Source organism: Lontra canadensis, unplaced genomic scaffold (genome assembly GCF_010015895.1).
Source record: "Lontra canadensis isolate GAN:19392208 unplaced genomic scaffold, GSC_riverotter_1.0 scaffold18, whole genome shotgun sequence".
In the NCBI taxonomy this organism is placed as follows: Eukaryota; Metazoa; Chordata; class Mammalia; order Carnivora; family Mustelidae; genus Lontra; species Lontra canadensis.
The window spans coordinates 21,901,627-21,929,174 of record NW_022631012.1 but is presented as its reverse complement, the minus strand read 5'-3'; the positions used below and the strand labels follow the sequence as shown (position 1 = coordinate 21,929,174).

Sequence of the window (27,548 nt, the reverse complement as noted above, 5' to 3'; positions counted from 1 at the left end):
CACAGCCTGCTGTGGGAGAGAGACCAGTAACTAACTACAGAAGGGAGAGAACATCGTGATGAAGTGGGAGATATAGTGGGGTGCCTGGGTGGCTCAGGCGGTTGAGCATCTGACTCTCGATTTCGGTTCAGGTCATGATCTCAGGGTCGTGAGTTCAAGCCCCACATTGGGTTCCGTGCTGAGTGTTTAGCCTGCTTAAGAGTGGCTCTCTCCTGGGGTGCCTGGGTGGCTTGCTCGGTTAAGCGTCTGCTTTCGGCTCAGGTCATGAACCCAGGGTCCTTGATCCAGTCCTGCTTTGGGCTCCCTGAGCAGCAGGGAGTATGGTTCTCCTTCTCCCTTTGCCTTTCCCCCTTGCTCGTGCTCTCTCTCTCTGTTGAATCTTAATCTGAATAAAATCTTTCCCGATCCCATCTTGATCAGGAGGGAGACAAACCATAAGAGACTCTTAATCTCACAAAACAAACTGAGGGTTGCTGGGAGTAGGGGGGTGTGGAGAGGGTGGTGGGGTGATAGACATTGGGGAGGGTATGTGCTATGGTGAGTGCTGTGAAGTGTGTAAGCCTGACAGTTCACAGACCTGTACCCCTGGGGCAAATAATGCATTACATGTTAATAAAAATAATTAAATTTAAAAAATTAAATCTTAAAAAACGATTCTCTCCTGCTCCTTCTACCCCTCCCCCACTCTCTCTTAAAAAAGATAAATAACTTATTTTTTAAAAAGGAGGGCGATGTAGAAAGAGCACGTTATAATTTGCCCTGGACAGCCGGCTTCCTGTTGAAGGCATGTAATTATCGACATGCCTCTTGCATTTCCAGAGGTGTCTGAGTTTGGGTCCCTGTGGGCAAGGCACTTGGGTGTGTTGGGGAAGGGTGTGTGGCCCTGTCTGAGGAGCTCAAAGACGGGACAGTGGGAGTCTTGCATGCGGAATTTGCTGTATAGATAAGGAATAGGATTCGAGGCCCAGGAAATCATTTTCCCATCGGAGGCAGTGCTGATTCCTTCGTTCACTGTTTGCTCCATGAGTGCTGCCGTGGGCCAAGTACCAGCTCTTCAGGTGCTATGCAAAGTCTGAGCCCTGCTGGGCTTCTGTTTCCCAAAGGGAGACAGACAGTAACCAGGAGAAGTCACTAAAATAAAGGATGTTTCAGATGGTGACAGATGCTCTGGAGAATGACGGGGCTTCTTCTCTCCACTCCCGTGTTCCCTAATTCCCAGTGTGGGTACAGAGTGGCCCGGGTGGGTTTAGGGAGGACAATGTGTGTCTAAGCACTCATTCCCAATACCGGATTCTTTCTGCTCATGCGCAGTCACTTAGCATTGACTTTTTCTAAAAGTGCTTCTGAAAGGTTTTAGGTGACATTTGAATTCCTCCTGAGTGTGTGAACTCACCGCATAGCTCTTGTATTTTTAAGGTAATTACTTGTTTGTATCTGGTTGTCCTGGCCTTGTAGCTGGCTGCTCCTGTCACTCTGCTCTGAGCTTCCTCCTCAGGTAGTTAAGATTTGGGAAGCAGAGGGGCGCCAGGTGGCTCAGTGGGTTAAGCCTCTGCCTTCAGCTTGGGTCGTGATCCTGGGGTCCTGCGATCGAGTCCCACATCGGACTCTGCTCAGCCCAGAGCCTGCTTCTCCCTCTCTTTCTCTGTCAAATAAATAAATAAAATCTTAAAGAAAAAAAAAAAAAAGATTTGGGGAGCAGATAGACTAGCTTTGCTCTGTGCTAACTCCCTATCCCTGTGTTTTCTGTATTCAGGGTCCTTGGGTAGATATGTCTCCTATTATTTATTTTTTCACTTTTAAGATTTATTTATTTATTAGAGAGCACATGCGTGCACAGGGGTGGGGGAGGGGCTGAGGGAGAGAGAAGAGAATCCGCAAGCCAACTCCCCACTGAGCATGCGGGGCTCCATCCCATGACCCCGAGATGTGACTTTAGCCAAAATCAAGAGATGCTCAACCGACTGAGCCTCCCAGGAACCCCTACGTGTATATATTACTAAGAGAGTGCAGGTGGCTTTTTTTTTTTTTTTGAATTCTTGTTTTTTATTCCTTAAACCTGATTGCTTAAAATGTCAACATTGAGACATTCACTCTTGCCATCATTTTCCATGTCCCTTATCTCCTGTTTGTTTTCTACCCCAATGGCTCAAGAGCAGATGTTGTGCATTTTCTGACACCAGATGTGTGTGTTTTCCTTACACCAGCTAATTCTCTGCCACCAGCTGGGTGTCTAACGATTCTCTTCAGTTCTGACACTACCCAGAGCTGGTGCAGATTCCCCAGGCCAAGGGCTCGGTCCCAGCGGACCTCCCTGCTCTAGATGCCTGTAGTAAGCAGAGTGCCCAGGCGCCCTACACTTTTACCCAGCTGATTACAAATTTGGGGGTTCCCACAGTCTTGCTCAGGTTCAGTAATTTCCTGAATGACTCGTAGAACTCAGAAAACACCTTTGTTGATTTATTATAAAGGCTACAACTCAGGAACAACTAAATGGAAGCAATGCAGAGGGCTAGGTGTGGGGGAGGAGGGGCGCACAGTCCCCCGCCCTCTCTGGGCACTGGGCACGCCAGCTTGCCAGCCCATCGCTGCTTTCACCAGAATCTCCTTGTTCAAAAGTTTTTATAATCCAGTCAGAAGCTCTTCCTTCCCTTCCTGGGAGTGGGAAGATGGGACTGGAAGTTCCTACTCTGTAGTCATGCTTTTGGTCTTTCTGGTGACCACCCCTCATCCTGGAACCGTGCAGGGGTCCCACCATGAGTCACCTCACTAGCAAAGACTCAGGTGTGCGTGAAAGGCACTTATTAGGAAGAACAGAGAACATCCCTGTTACTCAGGAAATTCCAAGGGTTTCAGGAGCTCTGTGGTAGGAGTCCAACACAAAGACCCAATACATTTCTTATACCACAGATCTGGACATGTGCACACTTCACTCTTGAGTGTTAGCTTCCTGAAACCAAGTTAGTGTTGGGGTTTCTGTATGATGCGCTGGAAACTGGAGCTAGTGGGCCTCCTTTTTCCCAGAGCTATCCTAAGGGTAGTTCACCAGTTCAATTCAGTAAACACTGAGTGTCATAAAGACCCGACTGTCAGCTCCCCTCTTAGGCACCCCCTCCACATGGGCCCTGGATCCCATCCAGCCCTTCTTGTGGTCCTTAAGGCTCTCACTCTGCCATTGTCTCCGTCCTCCACTGTATTCTCTTCTTTCTCCCTCTTCCATTTCCACTGACATACGTGCTGTACTGCTCCTCCTGATTCCATGTCTCCTAGTCATCACACCGTTTCCCTCGATTACAAAGCTCTAAAAAAGTTGCAAAGCCTTGTCATGTTGGACTTTTATCTCCTCGCTCAATGACAAGATCACCTGTGACCTCCACGATGTTCCATCTAGCTGTCAATTTTGAGCCCTTCTCTTCCTTTATCAGTAACATTTGACAGTATGACCAGTTCCTTCCCGAAACCCTTTCTAAGAACTGGGCTTTCTGCGGGCGCCCGGGTGGCTCAGTGGGTTAAGCCTCTGCCTTGGGCTCAGGTCATGATCTCAGGATCCTGGGATCGAGCCCCGCATCCGGCTCTCTGCTCAGCAGGGAGCCTGCTTCCTCCTCTCTCTGCCTGCCTCTCTGCCTGCTTGTGATCTCTGTCTGTCAAGTAAATAAATAAACTGTTCTCAAAACTTAAAAAAAGAAAGAAAGAAAGAAAGAATCGCTCATTCTGGCCGCCGCACCTTCCGTGTTCACCCGCCTGCTGGCTGCTTCGTCTCCGCCCCCGCAGGGCGCACCACTTCTACCTCCGAATGTTGCTGGCGCGTCCAAGGGCCTGGTTCTGGGCCCTTCCTTCTCCCTTCGGTAGGCGTTAGTCACAGGAGCCCGTGGGCCTTAAACGCCCTCTCCGTGCTGATGCGTGCGCTGATGGATGCGCCCAGGTCTCTCGCAGGCCTCCTCCCCTGCGCCCCGGCCCTTCGGCTACGCTCAGCTCTGCAGCGTCTCCTTGCGAGTCCAGGGGGTGGCTGGAAGCTCAGCGTGTGTCCAGCCAGACTCCTGGCGGCCGCGCTCGGCCCGCTCCCGTCCCAGCCTGTGGCGGCACCGTCTGTGGCTGCCCGGGGCTCACCCTTCCTTTCTTTCGCTCCCACGGCGCATTCACCGCCCCTCAGGTGGCGTCGGCGTCGGCTGTCCCTTGAGGAACGCGGTCGTCCCGCCTCCACGGCCGCCGCCCGGCGCTGCTCGGTTCCGCCTCGCCGCTGCCCTTCCCTCGCCGCTGCCCTTCCCTCGCCGCTGCCCTTCCCTCGCCGCTGCCCTTCCCTCGCCGCTGCCCTTCCCTCGCCGCTGCCCTTCCCTCGCCGCTCTTGTCTCCTCCGCCTGCACCTCAGCCCTCAGCCATCTCCTCTCCACAGACGTTACAGCCACTGGCTGGCGTGATTTTCCTTGCCGATGCCCATCGCACTTCGTTACCGTTTCTCTTTCTGCTCAAAAGCCTGTAGCGGCTCACGTGTGTGCTGCGGGGCTCCGTGGTGTGGGGGAGCCCCCCCCCCCCCCCCCCCCCCCCGTGTCCTTGGCTGCGGCCACACGGGTCCCCGGCTGCCCCCCAGCATGCCGGACGCTGCGTTCCTGTTCTCGCATCGAGGGGTGATTGTTCTCTCGGTCCAGTTAGGAAGTGTCCTTTAAAGAAAAACTTTTTTATTTATTTGAGAGAGAGAGAGAGAGAGAGAGAGCGCGCGCGCACAAGCAGGGGGAGGGGCAGAGGCAGAGGGAGAAGCAGGCTCCCCGCGGAGCAGGGAGCCCAATGTGGGGCTCGATCCCAGAACCCTGGGATCACGACCTGAGCAGAAGGCAGACCCTTAACCAGCTGAGCCACCAGGCATCGGGGGACTGTCTTGTCAGTGACGACACTGCCTAAACTAGCAGACCCCGCCTGGATCACGCCTCATCTCTACACTGTTGTACTTTTCCTCCTTAGTCGTTATCTGATGTTTCTCTGCGTGTTCATTCACTGATGTCCTCATCATTTGTCCCCTGGACAGGACTGCCATCTCCATGAGAGCAGGGGCTCTGTTTACTTGGCATATCCACGGAGCTGCCGCGATGGAATCATGCGTGGCCGGGAGCAGCCCCTCCATAAATATTTGTTGGGTGAATGAATTTGGGGGCCCACTCTGTGTGCAGAAGCCGTGTCTGAAAAACACCCATGGTCTTTGTCGTCAAGAGTTTTCCAGGCTAGTTGGAGGGAGGAGGGAATAGCTACATAAATGGGTCATTTTCATAGAGCATCCTTGCAGCGACCGAGAAGTGCAGGAGAACTGGTGGGTTCGGAGATGCTGAAGGCACCTCCTGTGCTGAGTCTTTCGGAAGGAAATTCCAGAAATAGGTGGTTGCTGTGGTGTAGTAAGCGGCTATGGAGAAGATACAGCAAAAGGTCAATTTGGGCTACAGCCCAGTGAACCAGGACTCTTAGGAAGGGGGAAGAGGCACTTGAATTGAGATGAGAGCTACATGGAGAACTTTTTTTCTTTTCCTAAATAAAGCATTCAGATACCAGCGTCCTTGAATTCTTGGAAGGACTGAAGGATTATGAAGGTTACTCCTAAGAAATAGGAAGAGAGTTTGAGGTGCAGGTGGCACTACAGATCCCAAGCTTGTAAGTACAGGAAAATTGTCACCTTGCGTTTTCAGTCACCAACTGGGAAAAAATTTCAGGCTCATTAAATATGCCTAGATGTGTATGTGTTTGAATGCAATGTTTTAATGAATGAGTGGTGAATGACTGAGTGTTGAAATGACTTATAAGTGGAAACAGATATTTATTCATTGTTTTATGACAGAACCTCCTGTTGCTGTTGGTGATGAATCAGGTTATTCGAGAAGAGGAACGTGTGATTCCATCAAAATCAGTATAATGATTTGGGGCCGGTATTGACTTCCTTTGGGTCAGAAGCCCTTCCCTCAGGATAGCGTTCAGTGTCTGGATGCATGGGAGTTCAGCTTGAGGTCTGCAAATTACATCCTCAGTTACATTAGCAACATCCTAAGCCTTATAGATGGCTCAGCCTAATTAAAAAAAACTAGCAGCAGAATACATTATAATGCATGTTTTCTACTAATCTTTTCCCTTTGGTCCACCTCAACAGCGAAAGACAAGCAGGCATCTGGACAGGGGAAGGATTTGGCTGGTTTCCTTTGGGCAGCGCGCGCAGGCGTGTGCTTTGGACCTTCCTAAGACCTTACATTGCCATCGGAAGAGCCCGTTCGCACTTTCCATTTTCTATTTTCACAAAGTACGCGTCTCTGAGGACTCTTGGATGGCCTTTCGGTGTTGCTTGGTTTTAATCTGTTGCTGTGATTGCTTTCAGAAGACGTTCTCGTACTCATGGACCGTCCTTCCCATTCTGTCTGTGTTTATAATTACCTTGGCCACTGTTAGGGGTAGGTTAGGCCACTATTAAGGACAATTTGCTCATGGGAATAACATTACGGATAAAACCCAGGAAGGACGTGGAAGATGGCAGAATCCCCTCAGAGGGCACAGAACTGTATTAAAAGTGTTCCTGAGGGGGGCGCCTGGGTGGCTCAGTGGGTTAAAGCCTTTGCCTTCGGCTCAGGTCATGATCCCGGGGTTCTGGGATCGAGCCACACATCAGGCTCAGCAGGTCGGTTTGGGCTCACCCACTCTCTGCTCCCCAGGGAGCCTGCTTCCCCCTCTCTCTCTGCCTGCCTCTCTGCCTACTTGTGATCTCTGTCAAATAAATAAATAAAATCTTAAAAAAAAAAAAAGTGTTCCTGAGGTATCAGGATGTTAAGACATAACTGACACAGTGAATACGTGTGGCTATTTAAGACAACAGGGACCTGGGTGAGGTATTGCCATCTGATGGCTCCTTACCTGGGACGTGGCTGTGAGGAAGGAGGAAGTGTGGACGTGTGGATGGGTGTTTGCTGGGCATTGTTCCTAAAACAAATAGAAACCACTGTGTCATGCTTTGCATATTTGCTTCCTTTCCATACCGTGACATAATGTTCACCATCACGGGCTTGTGTCTGATCGTGAACGCCATTCTTTGCTGGATCGGTTAATGGGGGCATAAAGGAATCTGAAAACTTGGAAATCCCCGCCATTTTTTTATACGTAGGGACTTGAACTCTTCTGCAGCTGTTTGAGTATGTCTGGCCTGGATCTTGAATAGGACTTTCAGGGGCTATAGGGTTAAAATCAGCCTGAGGTAAACACTTCGGCTGTGGAAATGGAGAAGTGGAGTTTGAGTCAAGTTGTAGCTGGCGACCCATTGGGCATGAGCTCTCTCTGCTTGGCCCCTTCCTGCCTGCTCCCCTGTTTCTTTCATCTCCCCCGACCTTGCATGCTGTCCCCCACTCCACGCTCCGCCACCTCTTCACGTGCTTCTCATCTTGCACAGGTCGGAGGCGCACACCCGCATTTTGAAGCTTCTTCCCAGCAGCTCCCCTCATGGCCCTAATGCGTATTTCCCATAGCACGTGTTGTTATGTCACGATTGTTTGCCATGGTACCGCGGGCTGTCTTACAGATTTCATTAATTGTTTCCTTTTTACGGATTGGATTTGTGCAGGAGGAAGCATCTTTGGGACGTAGGCCTTACGTTACACTCCTTTTCTAACCTTAAGACCTCAGTGCTCTTAAAGTCCGTCCACTGTGTTTGTTTATAATTAACTTCAAGTAATAACACAGTAATATACTGTGCACATCGTAAAATATACACAAGTATTGGGGGGGAGATGAATAAAGACCTCAAAAAAGAAGATTTTTTTTAAGATCTTACTTATTTGACAGAGAAAATAAGCAGGCAGAAGGGCAGGCAGAGGGAGAGGGGGAAGCAGGCTCCCTGCTGAGCAGAGAGCCCGATGCGGGGCTTGATCCCAGGACTCTGGGATCATGACTGAGCTGAAGGCAGAGGCTTAATCGAATGAGGCCCCAGGCACCCCAGTTCTCTTTTACATCCATACTCCAGTGGCTCATTGTGGGCATGTCCTGCGCCCAAACCTCACTTCAGAGGCATAGTGTTAGGGACTCAGGAAACACTTTTTTTTTTTTTTTTTAAGATTTTATTTATTTATTTGACAGAGATCACAAGTAGGCAGAGAGGCAGGCAGAGAGAGAGAGGGGGAAGCAGGCTCCCCACTGAGCAGAGAGCCCGATGCAGGGCTCCACCCCAGGACCCTGAGACCATGACCTGAGCCGAAGGCAGAGGCTTTAACCCACTGAGCCAGCCAGAGGCCCCAGAAAACACTTATTTTTAACCTCCAGCAGTTCTGTGCTGGTTGCTAACAACATTCCTGGCTGTCCGGGTGAAAATCTGAATCATCGAGGCTGAGCGACGTCGGTCATGCTGGGGTAACAAGCCTTTACATCAGCAGCTGGGCCACCTGAGCGCTTGTTTCTCCCGGACGGTACAGTCTGATGAGGGTCACACGGATTTCCTCAGAGGCTCTGCTCCAAGGTGTGACACGTACCCCAGCTGCTTCTGTCTCTCAGTTGTAATCGCTGCGACACATGGCTTTTCGGTTTGCTTCGGCAGGTGAAGAGAGAGCGTGGTCAGGCCTTGTTCTCTGGTCGGTGCGAGGTCACGTGCGCTCAAGCCAACTGCAGAGGTTTCTGGGAAATACATGCCCCCCCCCTGTGCCGGGGCAGGGGACGGGAGCGGGGATTTAGTCTGTGTGTTGCAGGGCCTCCTGCTTGCTGGGCTCTGCGGTGCTGTGTAAAGGACGCCTCTGCGTGAATTTACGCGCGAGGTCAGTAGTGTAATTTTGAAAGAAAACAGGTCCTCTTGAAGTACTTTCAGATATTTTTTCCTCATCACGACTGTAATCACAGTGTATTTTCACTAATCTTATTTGAATGCATTTTAACTTTATTAAAGGTTTTTTTCTCTTTCTAATTTTTTTTTTGATTTTTTAAGTGATCTCTACACTCATTGTGGGCTGAATGCATTTTATTTTTTCATAATTTTTTTTATTATGTTAGTCACCATACAGTAGATCATTGGGGTTTTTTTGTTCGTTTGTTTTTTTATTTCTTTTCAGCATAACAGTATTCATTGTTTTTTTGCACCACACCCAGTGCTCCGTGCAATACGTGCCCTCCCTAATACCCCCCACCTGGTTCCCCCAACCTCCCACCCCCCGCCCCCTCAAGACCCTCAGGTTGTTTTTCAGAGTCCGTAGTCTCTCATGGTTCACCTCCCCTTCCAATTTCCCTCAACTCCCTTCTCCTCTCCATCTCCCCTTGTCCTCCATGCTATTTGTTATGCTCCACAAATAAGTGAAACCATATGATAATTGACTCTCTCTGCTTGACTTATTTCACTCAGCATAATCTCTTCCAGTCCCGTCCATGTTCCTACAAAAGTTGGGTATTCATCCTTTCTGATGGAGGTATCATACTCCATAGTGTATATGGACCACATCTTCCTTATCCATTCGTCTGTTGAAGGGCATCTTGGTTCTTTTCACAGTTTGGCGACCGTGGCCATTGCTGCTATGAACATTGGGGTACAGATGGCCCTTTTCACTACATCTGTATCTTTGGGGTAAATACCCAGTAGTGCAATGGCAGGGTCATAGGGAACATCATTGTTTTTGTTTTTGTTTTAATTAAAGATTTTATTTATTTGATAGAGAGAGAGAGATCACAAGTAGGCAGAGAGACAGGGAGAGTGAGAGGGGAGGAAGCAGACTCCCTGCGGAGCAGAGAGCCTGATGTGGGGCTCGATCCCAGGAACCTGGGATCATGATCTGAGCCGAAGGCAGAGGCTTTAACCCACTGAGCCATCCAAGAGCCCCACATCATTGGTCTTTGATGTCGTGTTCCATGATTCATCATTTGTGTATAACCCCCAGTGCTCCCTGCAATCCGTGCCCTCCTTAATACCTGTCACCGGGCTCACCCATTCCCCGCCCCCCTGGAAAACCCTGAGTTTGATTCCTGGAGTCCATAGTCTCTCATGGTCGTCTCCCCCTCTGAATGCACTTTAAACTATAAAAGTAAAACTTTTCAGGGTGCCTGGGTGGTTCATTCTGTTGAGTGTCTGCCTTAAACTCCGGTCATGATCTTGGGGTCCTGGGATCCAGCCCTGAGCCCAGCATGTGGTACCCTGCTCAGCGGGGAGTCTGCTTCTCCTTCTCCATTTACCCCTCCTTCCCGCTCCTGAGTGCGCGCGCGCGCGCTCTCGCTCTCTCTCTCTCTCTCTCTCAGATAAATAAATAAATAAATAAATAAGATCATTTTTTAAAAAAGAGTAAAGCTTCACTCATTTTTCATGTTTCTATTGTTTCTTTTTTCTTCACATTCCTGTTCAGCATAGAGGCTAGTTGCTTATTGGTTTATTATAAACAAAGGTTTCAGTAGTGTCACATTTCATTGTTCTTGTTTACAGGAGTAGTTGATATGTGAACATTGAAGATGCGTTTAAATGCTTTGATAGTTTGTGGCAATATATCTGCCTTTGGTGCAACTCCCATATTATTGATTTTCTTGCAAACAGTATGTTTACTGGGAGTTTTAGAAAATTTGGTGCTGACCTCATCTGTATGAATTTACGTATTCATCTTTTGGGAATTGTGGCAAAATAGTTCTAACCAGCTTTGAAATTTAAGCCAGTGCAATGTTAATTTTTTTGGATTCAACCCTTCCCAGATGGGTGGTGAATAACTAAAACTGAATTTCCCCCACGCTGGGAAGCTTAAGCTGTGCTTAAGGACAATTTTAGTTAATTTCTTTTTCCAAATGTGGATATAGTCAAAGATAGAAGGTGAAGAAGTATTAAAATTTTAGAAATGATTACAGAAGTATTGTAATATTATTTCTGACCACCAGATTCTAATTTTAAGGCAATAATCTTAATTTTCATGGTGGGAAAACCAAAACCTACCTCTTCACGCCCAATATTTAATGTCACTCTGTATTTTCATCTTATATAATGTACATAATACGTTTCTTCTGAATTTTACTTCCAAGTTTATACGATCCTCTTGTTAATTTTGGTCCTCATCAAGTACTTGTAAAAATATTTGAAGTATATCCTTTATATACTTTTCTTGCATCCTCTTAATCTGGAAAAATATCCCTTTTTTTTGTAAATACTTTTATTAAATATGAAAAGCAAGCTCCAGTTGATATATATCTCTAAGCACTTACTAAAAAGAAGCAGGTTATCTCACATGTGCACATTTTGTTTTACCTACAGCACAGTATCTCCTTTTGGGAGTAGACTAAATTTTCTGTTGCCTTTGAATGGTACAAGAGCGCCAAATTAAGTATCTCACTCATTGTCACTATTAATATTGGTAGGTCAGTGTTTCCGGAGGTATGGTGAAAAATCATTGCCAGCCAGCCTTTTGAAAGCATGAACCAGAGCACTGAAGTAGCACGGGTCGTTAGAACAGGATTCTGTTCGGCTCTTAAGCCAGATGCGTACTTGAATGTTGGGAGCTTCGTACTTAGTGTTCTCTCTGCTTGGAACGTCCTAGCCCCTCAGCCTCTGTGGGGGTGCGTGTATGTCTGTCAATCATCTGCCCACCTACCTACCTGTCTCGGGATGTCCCTACCTATCTGTCATCTCCGCATGTCCTCCTTCCTCACCTCCTTCGGTTCTTGGCTCAGATGTCACCCTCTCACTGTATCCTCTCCAAGGGCTGCAGCCTGCGCCCCTTTCTCCCTTTCTGCCCTGTCTCAGCGCTCGCTCTTCCTCCTCCCTGCTTTCTTTCTCTTCTCACCCCCTCCTGGCCAGTGGTACTTTACTCTCCTCACGGCCTGCCTTCCCCCTGCACCTCACCCTGCAGACGTTCAATGCGTTCCCAGTGCCCAGAGCAGCGGCTGGCCCGTGGCAGAGTCTGTAATATCATGTAACTAGGTCCAATAAGCCTTAATCACATGTTAAAAAATACCTCATGTTCCAGGAATTCATATCAAAAGACGAAGCCAAATTGTAAAGACTTTGTCTTAGCTTGGTAGTTAGGGACTGCTGCAAGCAAAGGAGGAGAGAAGAGGGAGGAGTTTCAGATGGTCTAGTACAGTTTTTACAGTATAGGAAACAACTCCTTTAAATAGTCATAATAGAGAACAAAATAATGAAGTTATTCAAGGATGAGATTTGAGTGTATGTTGAGAATATTCACAGATTAACTTGTACTGTCAGTACAGTTGTGCTCTTTGAGTTGTGGATGTCAACAAAGAATTTATGAATGGGAAATATTTAATTCTAGGGTTCCTTTCAAGTGGAAGATTCTATGGGTGTATGATTCTACTTATCGGGGATATTTTAGGAAAACAAGTTGTTAGAAATTTTCTTTAATGTTAGTGAATGTAAAGTTTGCCTCAGTTGTCTTGAATAGTTCGTGGTGCATATGTGGGGCTTTCATTCTTTGGAGTTTCTACACCGGAGGTCCTGATCTACATTAGAGTTATCAGAGTTTGCCAACAAATCTAGATTTGAAGGTTGGGTTTGCCCCTTTCCAGCTTCATTATCCACTGGGCACTTGGGACAGAAACTCCTCAGTCAACTTGGAGATGTAACTGAGAGACCTTATTTACACTAAAGAGAAAGCAGATATTTTCCAATTCTCTTTTTAGAGGTGACTGTCAGGAAATGAATCTTCACTGTTTTTGAGTTATTAGTAGCTGAGAGTTGGTTTACATTGGAGATCTCAGTGAACAGGAGGATACATTTTCATAAGTATATGTGTCCTTGTTAGTATCTTCATAAAAGCATATAAGGCAAGAGTCCTCTTGGAATGAGCAAGAAAGGAGAAGAATATTGGATTTTTACAGAAAAACTAGGACGTTTCATAAAGTTGGGTGAGGAATAAGGGAGAAAGCACAACATTAGGAATGTGTGAATGATTTCAACAGATATGGAATCCATGTCAACAGTCGTGTATTCAGAATTCCTGTTTCCAAAACATGTGGCAGAACAAAATCCTTTCGAAGTTTCTCTCCACTCATTGTTGATATAATTTATTCTGCTTGATGCTGAAGACTTGTGAATAGTTTTGAATGTCAGAGTTTTAAGTGAATACATGAAAAAATTTCTGAGACATTGCCTTTCTTAGCTGTGCTTATAAGAGGGCTCATATATTCTTTTCTTTTTTTTTTTTAAAGATTTTATTTATTTATTTGACAGACGGAAATCACAAGTAGGCAGAGAGACGGTTGGAAGCAGGCTCCCTGCTGAACAGAGATGTGGGGCTTGATCCCAGGACCCTGAGATCATGACCCGAGCCTAAGGCAGAGGCTTTAACCCACTGAGCCATCCAGGCGCCCGAGGGCTCAAATATTGTGAAGCAGATTTATCTGTCTGTCTGTCTACCTAACTACTTATCCATCCACCCATCAATGTATCATCTCCCCCCATCAAAAAAAACAAAAACAAAAACGAACAAAACCCAAAGAAGAGCTATTACTGTTTGCATTGATTTTAGTGACACTGTTGCATTATTTGGCTTTTTTATAGTTCAGAAATGTGTGAGGAATGTGACTGGGAGTTAATTATTATATCCCTCCCCACATTGGAAGTTGACAGACAGCTTACCAATTTATAGCCAATATTATAAAATGACTAACTTTTTTAAAGTCAGAGTAAAAGAAACAAAGTAAAGGAGACCCAAGCAAAAGTTAATACCCTGATGTCCTGTATGGTTATTGAACTTGGAGTTTCATTTCCTCGTAGTCAGAACCAAAAGGAAAATATGATCAGTTACAAAATCATTTTTGCACATAAGATCAAAGCACTTGAGTTGCTCAAGTTCGCCTTACCAGTTAGATTTGAAAGACATTTCTCTTCTGGGACTGAGCATGTCAAGAATGTCATCTTGAACAACAAAATTTCTCTGCAGAAAACAGGGCAGTGAATTTTATATCGCTGCTTCTTACGCTGCTTGCCTGGAAGCTAAGGAAGCTTCAGCCTCTAAAGGGGACATCCCACCCGAAGCACGGGTGAGCCAGAGGAAGTCCATGGGACACGTAAGGCACTGGTTGTCATCTTGGGTGCTCCGTGGGACCACTGCGGAACTGACTGGAGCCTGTGGAGTTGTGGGGCACCGAGGAGCAAGGCATCAGCGCCAGGGGTGCTCCCGTGTGCATGCGAGGTTAAGAAGCACCAAACGGGGAGCTGGCTTCCTGGTGGTTGGCGCTGACGCAGGGAACGCAGGGAACAGGGAGATCGCACTTTCTCCTTCCGGTGATAGTTCCGTGACAGTTTTTTGTGTTCCCTTTGTTTGGTTTCTGTTTCCTCATTACTGGGCTTTGAATGAAAGGTGTTCTGCTGACATTTAGAGGTTGTGTTCTCTGAGTGTGTCCCAGAGTCCACACTCTGTCGTCAAGAAAAGACAGAGCCTTGATTTTTTTTTTTTTTAAGGATTTATGTGATTTAAAAAAAAAATTATTTGTGGGAGAGAGAGCACAAGCAGGGGGAACAGCAGGCAGAGAGTGAGAGAAGCAGGCTCCCCACTGAGCAGGGAGCCCAGTGCAGGACTCAATCCCAGGACCCCGGGATCATGACCCGAGCCAAAGGCATACTCTTAACCAACTGAGCCACCCAGGCGTCCCCAGAGGCTTAATTTTAAATCCAGTGAGTGATGGGTGGTCATCAATTTGAAAATATTAATGCAGCAAACGGAGACCTGTTTGCATAGATGGCCCCCTCCGCTCTGTAGAGATGTGGGCCATAAAATGAGATAAATAGAAGATTCTCAGGCGCCCGAGTGGCTCAGTCATTGAGTATCTGCCTTAGGCTCAGGATCAAGCCTGTGTTGGGCTCCCTGCCCCGAGGGGGGCCTGCTTCTCCCTCTCCCACTCGCCCTGCTTGTGTTCTCTCTCTCACTGTCTCTCTCTGTCAAATAAATAAATAAAATCTTAAAAAGAAGTTAAAAAAAAAAAAAAGGACGATTCTCCGGACTTGCGCTAGTTTATGATGGTGATTGGGCAGTTACGTGGGGCGGGGGACGGTCCCAGTCATCGGGCCCGTCTGTCACCTGGGGAGCGATTGCAGACTGGTATTTTCTCCATCAGCAGGGCTCTGACGAATGCCCATTAGGGGAGAGCAGTTATATATGTACCTGCACATGTGTGTGTTTTCTTTTTTTAAAACCTTAGCATAAGGTTACAACCAGAAGGTACTTCTAGGATTCAGGGTTCACTACTCGAATGACTGTTTTATTTGGGTTGCGGGGAGATCCTCCTCCAATGAGTGCTCCGTGCTGGAACCACTGAGAAGTACGCCTTTGTTCCAAATATTGTCGACTTTCCTTCTCTACCACTAGGCCTACTCCTGGCATATAGGGAGCTCCAGGGAGGGTAACTGGGCATGATTCTAGAACCTGTCACGAAGCAGGTGGGATTCCGTGGCATGTGGGTGAGAAAGACTCAGGGAGCGGAGCAGAGGGCTGTTGCCGCGTTTTTATCCGTTTGAATGACGGAGATGTATTGGTTTGTTCATCTGACAAAAACGTTGCGTGCCCCGCCTCTTGACAGTCCCAGTGATTTTCTTGGTGCAGAAAATCTGTCCTGAAGACCATAGATTCGGGACATTGACTCTGTACCTTCTTGCAGAAGGGTCTGTGAGGGGCATGACTCTTACAAGCTTGTGGTGGGGGGAGGGGCTTGAACTCGAGAGTCCGGAGAACAGAGACATCCTCATTTTCGCTGACACCCTCTGCTGCCACGCCGGTTCCCGGCGGGTGGATTGTAGGCACTCCAGAGCTAGGGTTACCAGACTCTGGAAGGAAATTAAGGATAAACACGATAATTCGCTCTGGGAACGCAGAAAAGTGCCTGTAAGGCTCTTGGAGAAGAGAGGTCGTATCAGGTGGGTCTCTAGGAAGGTGGGTGGGAGGCAGCACATTCTCAGCAGCCGGGCCTGGAGATGACTAATTGCTTCTGCCTCCTCGTTGAGGAACTTGCAGGGTCTGGAGTGTTACTAGTGCAAGTATCATCACACTCAGCCTTTCTAAGGCAGAAGATTTTAGGTGATCACTTGCCTGTGTCTTCAAATAGGACGTATACAGACCGGCATTAGGGAGAATTGCTGAATACTAAAACATAACCTAAATGAAGAATTTCAGCTAGCAAATGTAAAGCAGAATCCTATCTCTCTTTGACTTTTTTTCTTTGAGTATTTTAAATTTGTGGAGCTCTTTCTCGTAAATACATGAATGCGTACTTACATATGCATACTTGAGTCGTAATATTTCTTTGGATTTCTCCACTATTAGGTGTGTTGTTTTTTTTTAATTAAATAGTTGGTAAGCAAACACAGGTTTGAAAACACCATAAATTAATTTTGTCAATTTCTTGCATGACCAGGAGAAAAGACTGTTAGGATTCATTACAGAAATTTATTCTGAGCATATATTATATGTCAGGCACGGAGATGGTGAGTCATAATTCCTGCTCTCAAGGGAGAGAAACTGTAATAAAAAAAAAAGTCCAAAAATTGAAACACCATATGCTAGGGATATAATAGACGTGTAAGTGGGATTTTAAAGGTATGTAGGCAGGGAGCTCCGAGGGAAGAGGGTGTTTGGTGGGGGCAGCAAAGCGAAGGGGAACCGGCAGGGAGATGAACCAGGGAGGAGAGCTAGACCCACTCCTGGAACGAGCCTTGCTTGATTTTTAATGAGCAGCACACCCGTGAGAAAGCAAGCTCCTAGAGACTGGATTCTGTGTGAGGACCTGTCTTATTTTTACTTCTCGGGGTAAGCAGGAACCAGTCAAGAGACAGATGAAGGATGTTTTTGAGTTCAAGGTTTTGTGTTGAAGATAGAAGCTGGTCTTGGTCTTATATTCTATAACAAAAACATCCACCGGCACTGTGCCTCACTCTCAGGGACCCCGTGTTTGTAACCCGAGTGCCTTTGGCATAGTCGGTTCTCCTGTAGGGTCCCTCGCCCCTGCCCAGCTCATATGGGATGGTGATGGCTGACTTTTAGGACTTTATTCTTAGTTTCTCAAAGTTTGGTCTCTAAGGACCATGCCTTGTCAGATGCGGACATCTGGCAATAAACATTCCCCTCCCGCTCGAAGATCCGAGTGTTTCTTTCTCTCAAATATGTGATCAGTGCATGTGATGTGTCACTGCAGCCGCTTCCTTGTAGCCCCTTGTCGACCTCGTGAAATGGCTTAAAGTGCTTGGAGGCAGATGTTTGAGTGCTCTGTCTTTGAGGTCCCTTTGGAGTTGTGCCATTTGGGATGGCATGGTACAGGAGACGGGTCAGAGCCCTTTGGAGCCTCAGGGCCCTCTCTCTGGGTCAACGTTGAATCTTCTTGCTGTTGCATCGTTTCCTGCAGAAGTGCTGGGCCACGCTATGCGGCGGGTGGAGAGCCAGGGACGCTTGTCCAGGAGGGAGTGGCACATTCGCAGGAGGGTTGCAGGGAAGCCGTCTGCGGGCTGAGTGGCATTTGGTATTTTTGGATTACCCATTCTTATGTGGCCACTTTGAAGCCATTTTAAAAAGGCAAACATTTTCACATTAAAAGAAACAAGCAACATGTAGAAAGCAGTAACTACTGTACAAAACAGCCCTCCTGGCATCTTGAGCCTTCCGTACCTTATCATGAAGTCCTTTCCCTTGGGTGGAGAACAGAACCGGGTATGGGAGGGAGTGGGAGTGAGAACCATCTGGAAGACACACCCAGTAAGAAGTAGTCACCCTTCCGTCTTCTTAGAGAGGGCTGTCAGTCATCCCAAGCCCAGAGCCTGCTCTTTGGGTTATAGGGGTTGAAGGGAGGGGGGCGGGGTGGGGGTTTCTATCTCCATAGTCTGATTTGCGGTTCTCTGACTTGTTCCCTTCAATCACTGAATACCTTTTTTTTTTTTTTTTTAAAGATTTATTTCTTTATTCTAGGGAGAGAGAGTGCACTGGGAGGGGCAGAGGGAGAGAATCTCAAGCAGACTCCTGCTGAGCGCAGAGCCCAGAGCAGGCTCAGTCTCAGACACCGAGATCATGACCTGAGCTGAAACCAAGAGTTGGACATTAACTAGCTGTGCCACCCAGTGCTCCAATCACTGAGTTTTTTTTAAAAAAAATCAAGACAAGGATTTGGCTATGTAATAATGGACTCATTTGTTTTCTTTAGGGAAATCAAGAGGAAAGGTTTCTGCATTTTATCTATGTCCTCAATTTACAAACTTCATTTGAATAGATTTTATTTTATTTTTTTTAAAGATTTTGTTTATTTACAGAGATCACAAGTAGGCAGAGAGGCAGGCAGAGAGAGAGGAAGGGAAGCAGGTTCCCCGCTGAGCAGAGAACCTGATGCGGGGCTCGATCCCAGGACCTTGAGATCATGACCTGAGCTGAAGGCAGAGGCTTAACCCACTGAGCCACCCAGGCGCCCCCATTTGAATAGATTTTCAACCCCATATTAAAACCCTGGGTGGGGGGAGTTGGGAGGGAGGGGAGCCTGTGGGCCACGAGGATCACTTCAGTTCCATCCAGTCTCCTAGGAAATCCTCAAACACGTGTCTAACACTTCTCCCTGATGCCTGAACACTGTAAGTGTGTGATACTTAAAATTGAAAGTACTCCATAGAACCCTAGTTTTGGAAGACAGGAATCCTAGGACCGCACTTTGAGCTTTCACAAGTTTTTCTTTATAGAAGCAGGCTTTAATAAACTTTGTTACAGTAACACATAAAAGCAAGAACTCAAATCTGGCTAAAGCTAGGCCAAGGTTAGGGATGGAGAAGGAGTCATGGTAGAAAAATGACGTTGTATTTTGACAGTATTATATCAAGGTGACTCGTGAAAAGTCTTGCCTGGATATTGACCCCTTTAAGACTTTCTGAAGCTCAGACCAGGATTGAGGAACTTGTCTAAGACAGTAAAAAACTGAGGATGGGGAGGAGACAAAGGGGTGGGTTTGAAAGCTATGGGGTACCTGGATGAAAGAGTCAAGCAAAATTTTGATTCAAAAGTTTTTTCCTAGTTCCAGTCCCTCTCATGCCTCAGGGGAAGGTTTTGTTGTTCTGAAGTAAGCCACACAGACCACAGGACTTGTCCTCACAGGACTGGATGATTATCTAGTTAGATAGTACGAGATTTCTCTACACTGGGTGTGTGGGGGTGGGGACGATATCATTTGTATTCCTCTGCCAGACACACAGAGTGCTCTTATTGAATAAACGAATACTGGATTCTCTTAAAACTATTTCCAAAATGTTTCTCTTATGGAATCATTATGTGGGTTTAGCTAATAATCGAAGTCGTCCTCTTTGTCGTCTTCTTCCTCCTCCTCCTCTTCTTTTTCCCTATTCCCTTTCCTCCCTCCGTAGTGTTGCACTGTGTATACACAGGGGTGTGTCTGTGTGTGTGCGTATGTGCACGTGTCTACTTATTATCAGGCATCCTGTTAAAATTGAAATCCTCTTGATTTCATTGAATTCTGCATCTGCCCTATGACATGGTGGCAGATCTTGCTTCCCAAAATGTGAATTGATTTGTGACCCTGATTCTGTAAGGTAACTGTGCAGACTTCGCCCCCACTGACCTTTCAGTCCCTTGTCAAGTGCCTGCTGCATGTCAGACCCCAAACACGGTGCTGTGTAAGCTGCCTCCTCGCTGCTCCGTGGACTATAGGCACAGAGCAGAGCTGGAAGAAGTTGGTACCAGCCTTCCACGATTGCCCACTCCCTCTGCTCTGTGCATTAATGAAAATAAATAAATAAACCGAAGCAGGGTGACCTTAGGGTTCCCATTCCCATGCCTCCTGTGAGAAGCGCAGGCAGATTTCTCTGCCCTTCCTTGACTGAGGTCCCTAGCCCAGTGTCTTCTGCTGCGGGCCAGTATCCCGTGTCTCTGCCTTCTGTTGGAGGAAGGCTGGGGCTCAGCTTCATGGAATCCCACGCACAGGGCAGGCACTGAGGGGCTAGCCAAGTCCGATGATACGGGTTTATATTTAAAGGTCATAAACCTGAAAGGTTCCATTTACTGAATAGACTTACCTCTGCGGGATGTCGATGTAAGGTACCTTAGATCAGAATATCTGTGCTGAGCTGGACAAAGACGCACGGAGCCACGTAGGAAGTGGCCCGTCTTCAGGCTTTTACTCAGGAAGGAACATCTATCTGGAAAATCAGCAGCTTGTGAATTTGAAGTCATTCTGTTTACTTTAATGAGTAAAACGTGAAGTCCTAAGGGTAATTGGGAATGTCTTTGGAATAACTTCCCTTGGGGGACGTTTTTCCAGAATTTGGTTGCTTGTAAGAAAGTCATAAAAACGAACTACGAAATTAGTTGAAATAATCTATTTTTCCAAAAAGCTTGGAAATCGTTGTGTTGGGAATTTGTTTAAATTGCGTTTCTCTTGAGCAGAAAAGGCTATTTTTATAGATTTATGACTAGGTAATTATTTTTATGAGCATTGGGGGATTGTTAGTATTCTTTTGTTAAAGGGGATCCTAAAAATACTTAAAGGGCTTACTGAATTTGAATTAGAAGCCCAATTGTCTCTTTGTTCTTTCCTCCAAATCAGGTGTGTTTTGTTAATTTCTGAACAGGGGAAATATCGTAATTTCCTCCTTGCCATCTGTGCGCCCCCAGCCTCTGTCCTTGCTTATGCTGTGGAATTTTGCACCTTCCCATGACATACCTTTCTCAATAAAAGTCATTTTTTTCCTTTTCCGAATGTCTGTAGATTGCCGATGTGTTCATTACCTTCTCTTATCTCTGTTTTGGGGGACTTCATGTTAAGCTTCTAGAGGACAGATTTTCCTAATTGTCACCCTCAGAACCCACACCGAGAGTACATCTCTTCTCTCCTGGGTACCCGTGAGCTCCCTGGGAACCCTGCCCTGTGGCTGTTTTCCATCCTCCACACACTCTTCCATTTTACTTATTAAGGGACTGATTCGATCTCGAAGGGGATAAGCCGTTCATTCTTCATTAATCTGTGAGCTGAGACCCTGCAGCAGCAAACACTCATGACTGGAATCAGCCTCTTTGCTTCTGGATGCTTGCAAACCCCAGGCAGGATGCCGCGCCGCTGGAAGGCTTTCCCCCTGTGGCATCGCATGCTTTGGGCACCATTTTCAGAAGGAAGTCCTGAGAAGCATGAGAGATCAGTGTTAAATTCCAAAGAGTGACTTCCAGGCCCTGAAAGCAGATGTTTCCTCCTCGCTGCTTTCATATCTTGAGTCCGGTCCTTTTCCTTCCTGGCCTAATTTAGTCTCTCTAAACCTCTTGTTTCTTCCTAATGCATGTCTCCAGGACCTGGCTTTGGCAACCCACCTTTGAAAAAGTATCACCCCTTGGCCCAGTCCCCATTGATAGCACTCTCTAGAAGAAGTGACTCTCGGCTGGCTGGCCCGGGATGAGGTGCACGTGGGATCTCCATTGTGATTTTGATAATGGTTAGGTGCATAGGGTCAGAAGAATTTGGGTACACCCCAAAGCTGCTTCATCACAAGAGGATTATAAATAAGATTTCTAACATCTTGAAAGATGACCTCTTCAGTGCTCTTTGCTGTTTGTTTTGGATTATATTCCATAATTAGCATGTGAACATTTGAAATAAAGAGCTTTGTTTGTAAGTTCTAGGAAGAGTTTCTTGTCCACAGGGATTTCTGCTGTTCCTTGAAACATTATAACACAAGCAAATGATTTTATATATACGAAACATTAAATACTGTGATTTTTGTCACCTTGATGGTTACATTTGATTGTTAAAGATTAAAAAATATTTTTGTGTGACACATTAAGAAATACTGAGAGGCCGGGTATACATTGAAGTTGATGCAAGCAGTCTTTGGAATTTCACAAAAATACTGTGTGAGAGTCTGTTTTTCAAAAACTAATGTTAATTCTAAAGGAAGAAGAAACTTTTTGTGCCTATTTGTCATACCCTATTTTAAAGCCTGACTTTTGAGCTTTATTTGATGCTTTACTTTTGTCATTTCAGAACAGATGTCATCTTAAAATGATTCATCCCTGATGAGATTATTTCTGTTTTGTAGCTAATAGAAACAAGCCCTTTTCAATTATGTAGCAAAAAGAAAGCAGTGTGGCTACTTATGTTTAGGATATACAAATGTCTATGAATTTAGAAAATTAAGCGTTGATATAATATTCAAAAATGATTGTAGCTCATTTTTTAAGATAATTAAGTCTCATCTGCTCTATGCCATATGCTGTGTCACCACATAGCATCCCTCTTACATGGCAACTAGAGACCTCTTCAGATTTAATGTATTTTTTTAAAAGTATTATGTCGTTTTTTTAACCAGTCATTTTGGCCTAGTATATCTTTTTTCATGTTATTTTCATTCATCCTCTCTTATCTTCATATTTTACATGTGACTCCTATGGGCAACCTATAGTTGGATTTTGCTCTTATATCCATTCTAACATCCTCTGCCTTTTAATTGGAATATTTTGTCCATTCATATTGAATGTAGTTATCAGTATGGTTGAATTTAGGTCTACCATTTAATAATTTATTTTCTGTTTGTCCCCTCTGTGTTTATTCTTCTTTTCTGGCTTTTTTTTTTTAATTCAATTTTAATTATTTTGTAGCTCTTGTTTTATTCCAGGTATTATAATTTTCAGGACCTTTTTGAGTTAATTTTGTCCCACTTAATTGTAAAATAAGGGAATCTTGAAGAAATGTAGGTCCATTTAGCATCCCTCTCCCCTCAATCCTGTTCTTTATGCTTGTTTTCATAGTCTTCCCTTTTTGCGTTCTAGTGACCATCTTGCCCATTGATGTTTATTTTGAGGAGAAACTTATTTTTGTTTTCCATCTTCTGTTGTTCTGAGGCTTGGATTGTGAGAAATACTTACCAATAATGTGGCTATGAGGGGATAACTGTATTGTGAAAAATGTGTTAATTTACCATGATTATGCCAGCATAGGAGAAGAATGCAATAAAGCTTTCCAGGATAAAAAGGTATAGTTTCTGACTTTCTCTGACTTACTTTCCCTGAAGTTTTCCCTTCAGATGTGATACGGTGAATGTCTGATGGTAGAGCATAATACTAATTTAACAAGGTAATGTTTTTCAAGTGGGTGAACATTTTCTGACTTAGGAATATGAGGCAACGATTGACATACAGATACCTGCAATAATGTTTTACAAGGAAGACCAACATTGTGCCTCTCCTTAAAAATAAGCAGACAAATAAACAACCCTCATGGTTTCCACGCAAAACACACCATACATAATTATCCCTTCTTTTCCTTCTCTTCTCTGTCCTTCTTGTGGACTCTCTCAGCCCTTGATCAGGTTCAAATGAACTTAGAAATTGGTGGAACACTTGGAGATTAGGAATTTTTGAAAAACACCTTGTTGTGTGTGTTACCTGATTTTGGAAAAACCTAGTTTTTAGGGCTGAGCCAGAGCTAGAAAGAAAAAAAAATAGCGGAGGTTTGTAGATCTGACTTATAGATATGAAATTTGAGGCTGACTATCCTCAGAGGATTAAAGTCAGAAGCAGAATTTCCCTAATGTGATTCAAAAATATTCTAGATTTCAGGATTGAATTAAAGGCAATACCATTTTGAGAGCTTTTGAAGAAAATGTCATGAAATAAATTGTTAGAAACAGTTACCTAAATTCAGGGAAGTTTCCTACAACAGATTTTGTTCTGTTAAACTTTGGCTCATGGAGATGACAGACTAACAAAGTGGGTACCCTGCTCGTGGGGAACATCTCAAGCAACTCATTATGGGAGATCCAGAGCGAGTGAAAACTTGAGGTCTGCTGGGAAACACATACGCTGTAGGTAGTGGCGACGTATTTGCTGTCGTCTTTCCTACTTTGCGTTGTAGATGAAATAAACTTAGAAAGGAGACTGCAGGACATGGAGAGCATGGAGTTTGGGGCAAAGGAGCCGTGCCGTTACCTTTGATGACCGTGAAAGCAGAGCCGCTGGTGAGATGAACATTCTGAACAGAAAGACGATGGGGGAGGAACGGGAATACTGGTTAGATAATTGTGAACGTGCAGCCCTACGTTCCCACCGATGGGAAATAACACGAGCCCCAAACCATACTCCTAAAACTGAAAAGCGGTAGGTAACAGCCCTTCGGGGATGCAGTGAGCATCCCTGGTGCTGGGGAAAGTTCACTCCACGAGCAGAACAGCCATGCAGCTGATCTGGAAGTGAAGGGGGGCCGAGACTGGCTTTCACGTGTCAGGCCGTCTCTATTCTTAGAGCTCAACTAGAGGACAGAAGAAGTGCGCGAAACCGCGCCCTTGATGTGGCGGGGCCCAGAACCCGTGCTCGCCCTGCCGCTATCGTCATCGCATTAGAATAAACCGTTCATTTGGGCGTGCGGTGAATAGCAGTGCTGACACGCTCACAAAATAATGCGAAGCATATGGATCGCAAGTGTTTTTAAGTAAAAACTTCTCTAAAGATTTATTTAGGTTCCTTAATTACAGAGTAGCTTGGAGGATGGGCATGTGGCTTCAGTCTGTAGTTTAAGTGTTGGCCTCGGTGCCGGGTGCCTGCCGGTGTGGCCAGAGAGAAGCCCAAGACCGGGAGCAGGGCTTGTGTCCTTCGTGGCTGCCCCTCAGTCATTGTTTTAAATAAGTGCAAGTCCCGATCTGAGGTTATACGAGGTCAGCGGATGATCACGGGGGTGCTGTGCTGGGGTCGGGTGTGTCAGTATGTCCGACCCAGTTTTTCCCGTGCTTACGTGCCTCAGCTGGCATATTTCAGGGCACTTAGAACTCCGTGGCTGCCCAGAGAAAGAATAGCTTTCCCTTTTAGCTTTTATCTTACATGAAAATATAGCGCACTAGATGAATCAAGCCCAGTTTGGGGGGATGGCAGTTAAGTAAAACCAAGTGTTTAACTTCAGTGTTTTGATGTGAAATAAACCCATGGTGGGGTCCCTTGGTGATCTTCTAAAGCCTCGTGTGTGCGTGCGTGTGCGTGTGCATGCAGTATACACATACACACGCACACACACAGTCTTCTGTCGTTACTCATGCGAGGAGTACTTCCGCATCATTCAGGGTCTGTGAATGGTGCGGCGCATAAGTAACTTGTGGTCTTAGGAGCGCAGGGAAGGTGTATGTTCACCCGTGCGGTCAGCGTACGGATTGGGAAAGATTCGCTTGTTTTTGCCGTGATGTGTTAGTGAGGCTGGTGAGAAGTCGAAACACCGCTTTTCTTTCCCTCAGGAAGTTCATGAGAAGAAACAAAGAAGAAACAAATCTCCTAATTACCATTCTGTGGGCCTCACTCCAGTAGTGACTTTGTCAAAGCTTGGAGAGAATTCCCTCTTCATTCTTCCATATCTTGGTATTACAGGGTCTTGTGTTTATAACTATGCAGGATGGCACAGAGATTAACTAGACAGAAAGACTCTGCCCTAGAGGAGCTTACGTTCAGGGAAGGGATAAGAAGATGTGGGTGTAACTGATTGTAACACAGAAAGATTTCACGCATTTATTTAGGGCTTTACAACACGTACGGAGCTCTTAAACAGCTGGATAACTTAAGGATGCAGCTCCATTCTCCCAGTCCGTACGGGAAGAAACTGCCGTTGGGCCAGGGGTAAGCAGCTGGCTCGAGGTCAGGTCGGTGGTGAGCTGTGGGTCTCCGTGTAGAGAATCCAGCCCAGGTTGTGTTCCGCTCCCACAGTCCCTGTGGTTTTCACTTTCCCTGGTATGTAGCGGTGCACACCGGGGCGTGCTTGTTTTCACCCGGGGGCATCAGAGAACAGGAGAGAAGGATGCTGAGCGGTCTTGGGGGGTGGGTGAGCAAGGTGCTGGTTCACAGGGAATGACTGAGAAGGATTTGAGGGGCGAGTAAGACCTTGGTGGGCAGAAGGAGATCACTGTGCGCTGGTCACAGGAAAAAGCCCTTTGTGCTAGATATTTACATTCTGTCTTCTTCTTCATGCATTGATTGAGCAGCTGGATGTAGGGTTCACTTACCATGGGCTAGGCACTGGGCTCGTTGAAATCACGGTTCTAGAGTAAGGTGGCTCTTTGAGGACCCCACAGTAGTCCAGCCAGAAGATAAGATCACAGTCCTAAGAGGATGTGACATGAGGGGAAGAATGCGGTATGCGGTATTTCTGGGTGCAAGTTATGCCTTCCCTGGGAAAGGGCTCACAGACATGTCATGTCATGTCTCAGTCTGAGTTGGGTCATTTTTCTTTGAGGAGGCTAACCTTTGTTTCATAGACTGTTGGAAGGATCAGATCTGATTGTATGTGAGCATCTCATCCTGGCACATCAGCGGTGCTCTGTAAATTGTCAGCATGAGTGGCGCGACACACTCTCTCAAGAAGAGCCGAAGTCATTGAATGAAAGGCTGTCTGTGGTCTGGTTAGCCAAGTTTGAACTCTCCCTAGAGCCCCGCCCTGCACTGGCCTCCTGGTCTCCAGCCTGGTCTCCTGTGTACTCCTGGCCCTGTCCCATATGCGGTGGCCTTGTATCCCAGTGGCCAGGAGCAGGGCTCCAGGCTGGCTCTGCCGTGTCCCATTGGCTGTGTGACCTTGGCACATCACATCTTCCCTGCCACAGTTTCACCATCTGAAAATGGGATTAATAATAATTTATTCTTGGTAGTTTTGTTATGAGGTTTAAAATGATTAAATAGGAAAGGCTTGGAGACAGTGCTGGTATATTGCTATTTTTATCTAATTCTTACCTGATCCTGACACTCTCCTGCTTACAGTCCTGGAGTGTGGCTCCCTTACCATCTGTGTTCTGATTCGGAGTCTGCCCATCTCCTTCTCTAGCTTGTCGCTCATTTGTCCCTTCTTACGCTTTGCCTTCCAGCAGCGAGCGACGGCTCATGGCTACCCCTCCACCCTGCACTCTGGGTTATTTGGTCTTTTGCTTTGTTGCCTAGAAGCCCTTAATCTTGCTACTATATTCTTTAGGACTTGTTTTTCTGCCCCTGAAGATTGTGCCCTTCCATTCCCCATCCCCCGAGGCCTCTGTCTTGATCTGCAGTGTTTGCACGTATCTCTCTCTTGCTTTTGACTTGTTGGGTTGCTGTTTTCTGTTTCTGTCTCCCTCCCCTGCTTTTGACTGAGAATTCCTGAGCCAGGGCCGAGCCTGACTTACCTTTCCATTCCCAGCATGTTCCTTCTACAACATAGACTCTCGGGAAGTCCTTGTTGACAAATGAATTAGAAGAGGGACTTTACCTGTTTTAAACACAGTACCATATTGTCAGGATTATTTTTCAGTTAGCTCGGGGGCACGTTTTACCTTGTTTGTAAACTTTAAGGCAGGGAAGATCAATCTGTGGACGGACTTGGTCTTGATAGGGGGTCCTTTGTCCTCACAGGGCCCAGTGAGGACCTTGAGGGACTGGACAAGGCCCATGGCAGACACATGATACTGCGGGCCTCGCGTGGGTGGTACAGCTTCACTCGCATGTCTGGGAAGGCAGTAGTTCTGTCTTTAGCTGAATGATGCTAACACCAGCTATTTGGTATTTGATAGCGTTTTTCTAATGTTTGAAAAAATTTTTTCTCATTGTTTTGAAACTAGTGTATTCTGAAAACCTCTACATCCCAGTTTTGGACATGGGCTGTGACATTTTCTCCTTGGTTCTCTGACT

The 27,548-nt window shown here is 46.1% G+C and overlaps 1 protein-coding gene across 7 annotated transcripts in view; it reads left to right on the top strand.

The window, feature by feature from the left end:
• The window catches only part of MYO1B (myosin IB), a 177,275-nt gene that overhangs the window by 58,577 nt on the left and 91,150 nt on the right, over positions 1–27,548 (top strand). The gene's annotated exons all lie outside the window — the stretch shown is intronic.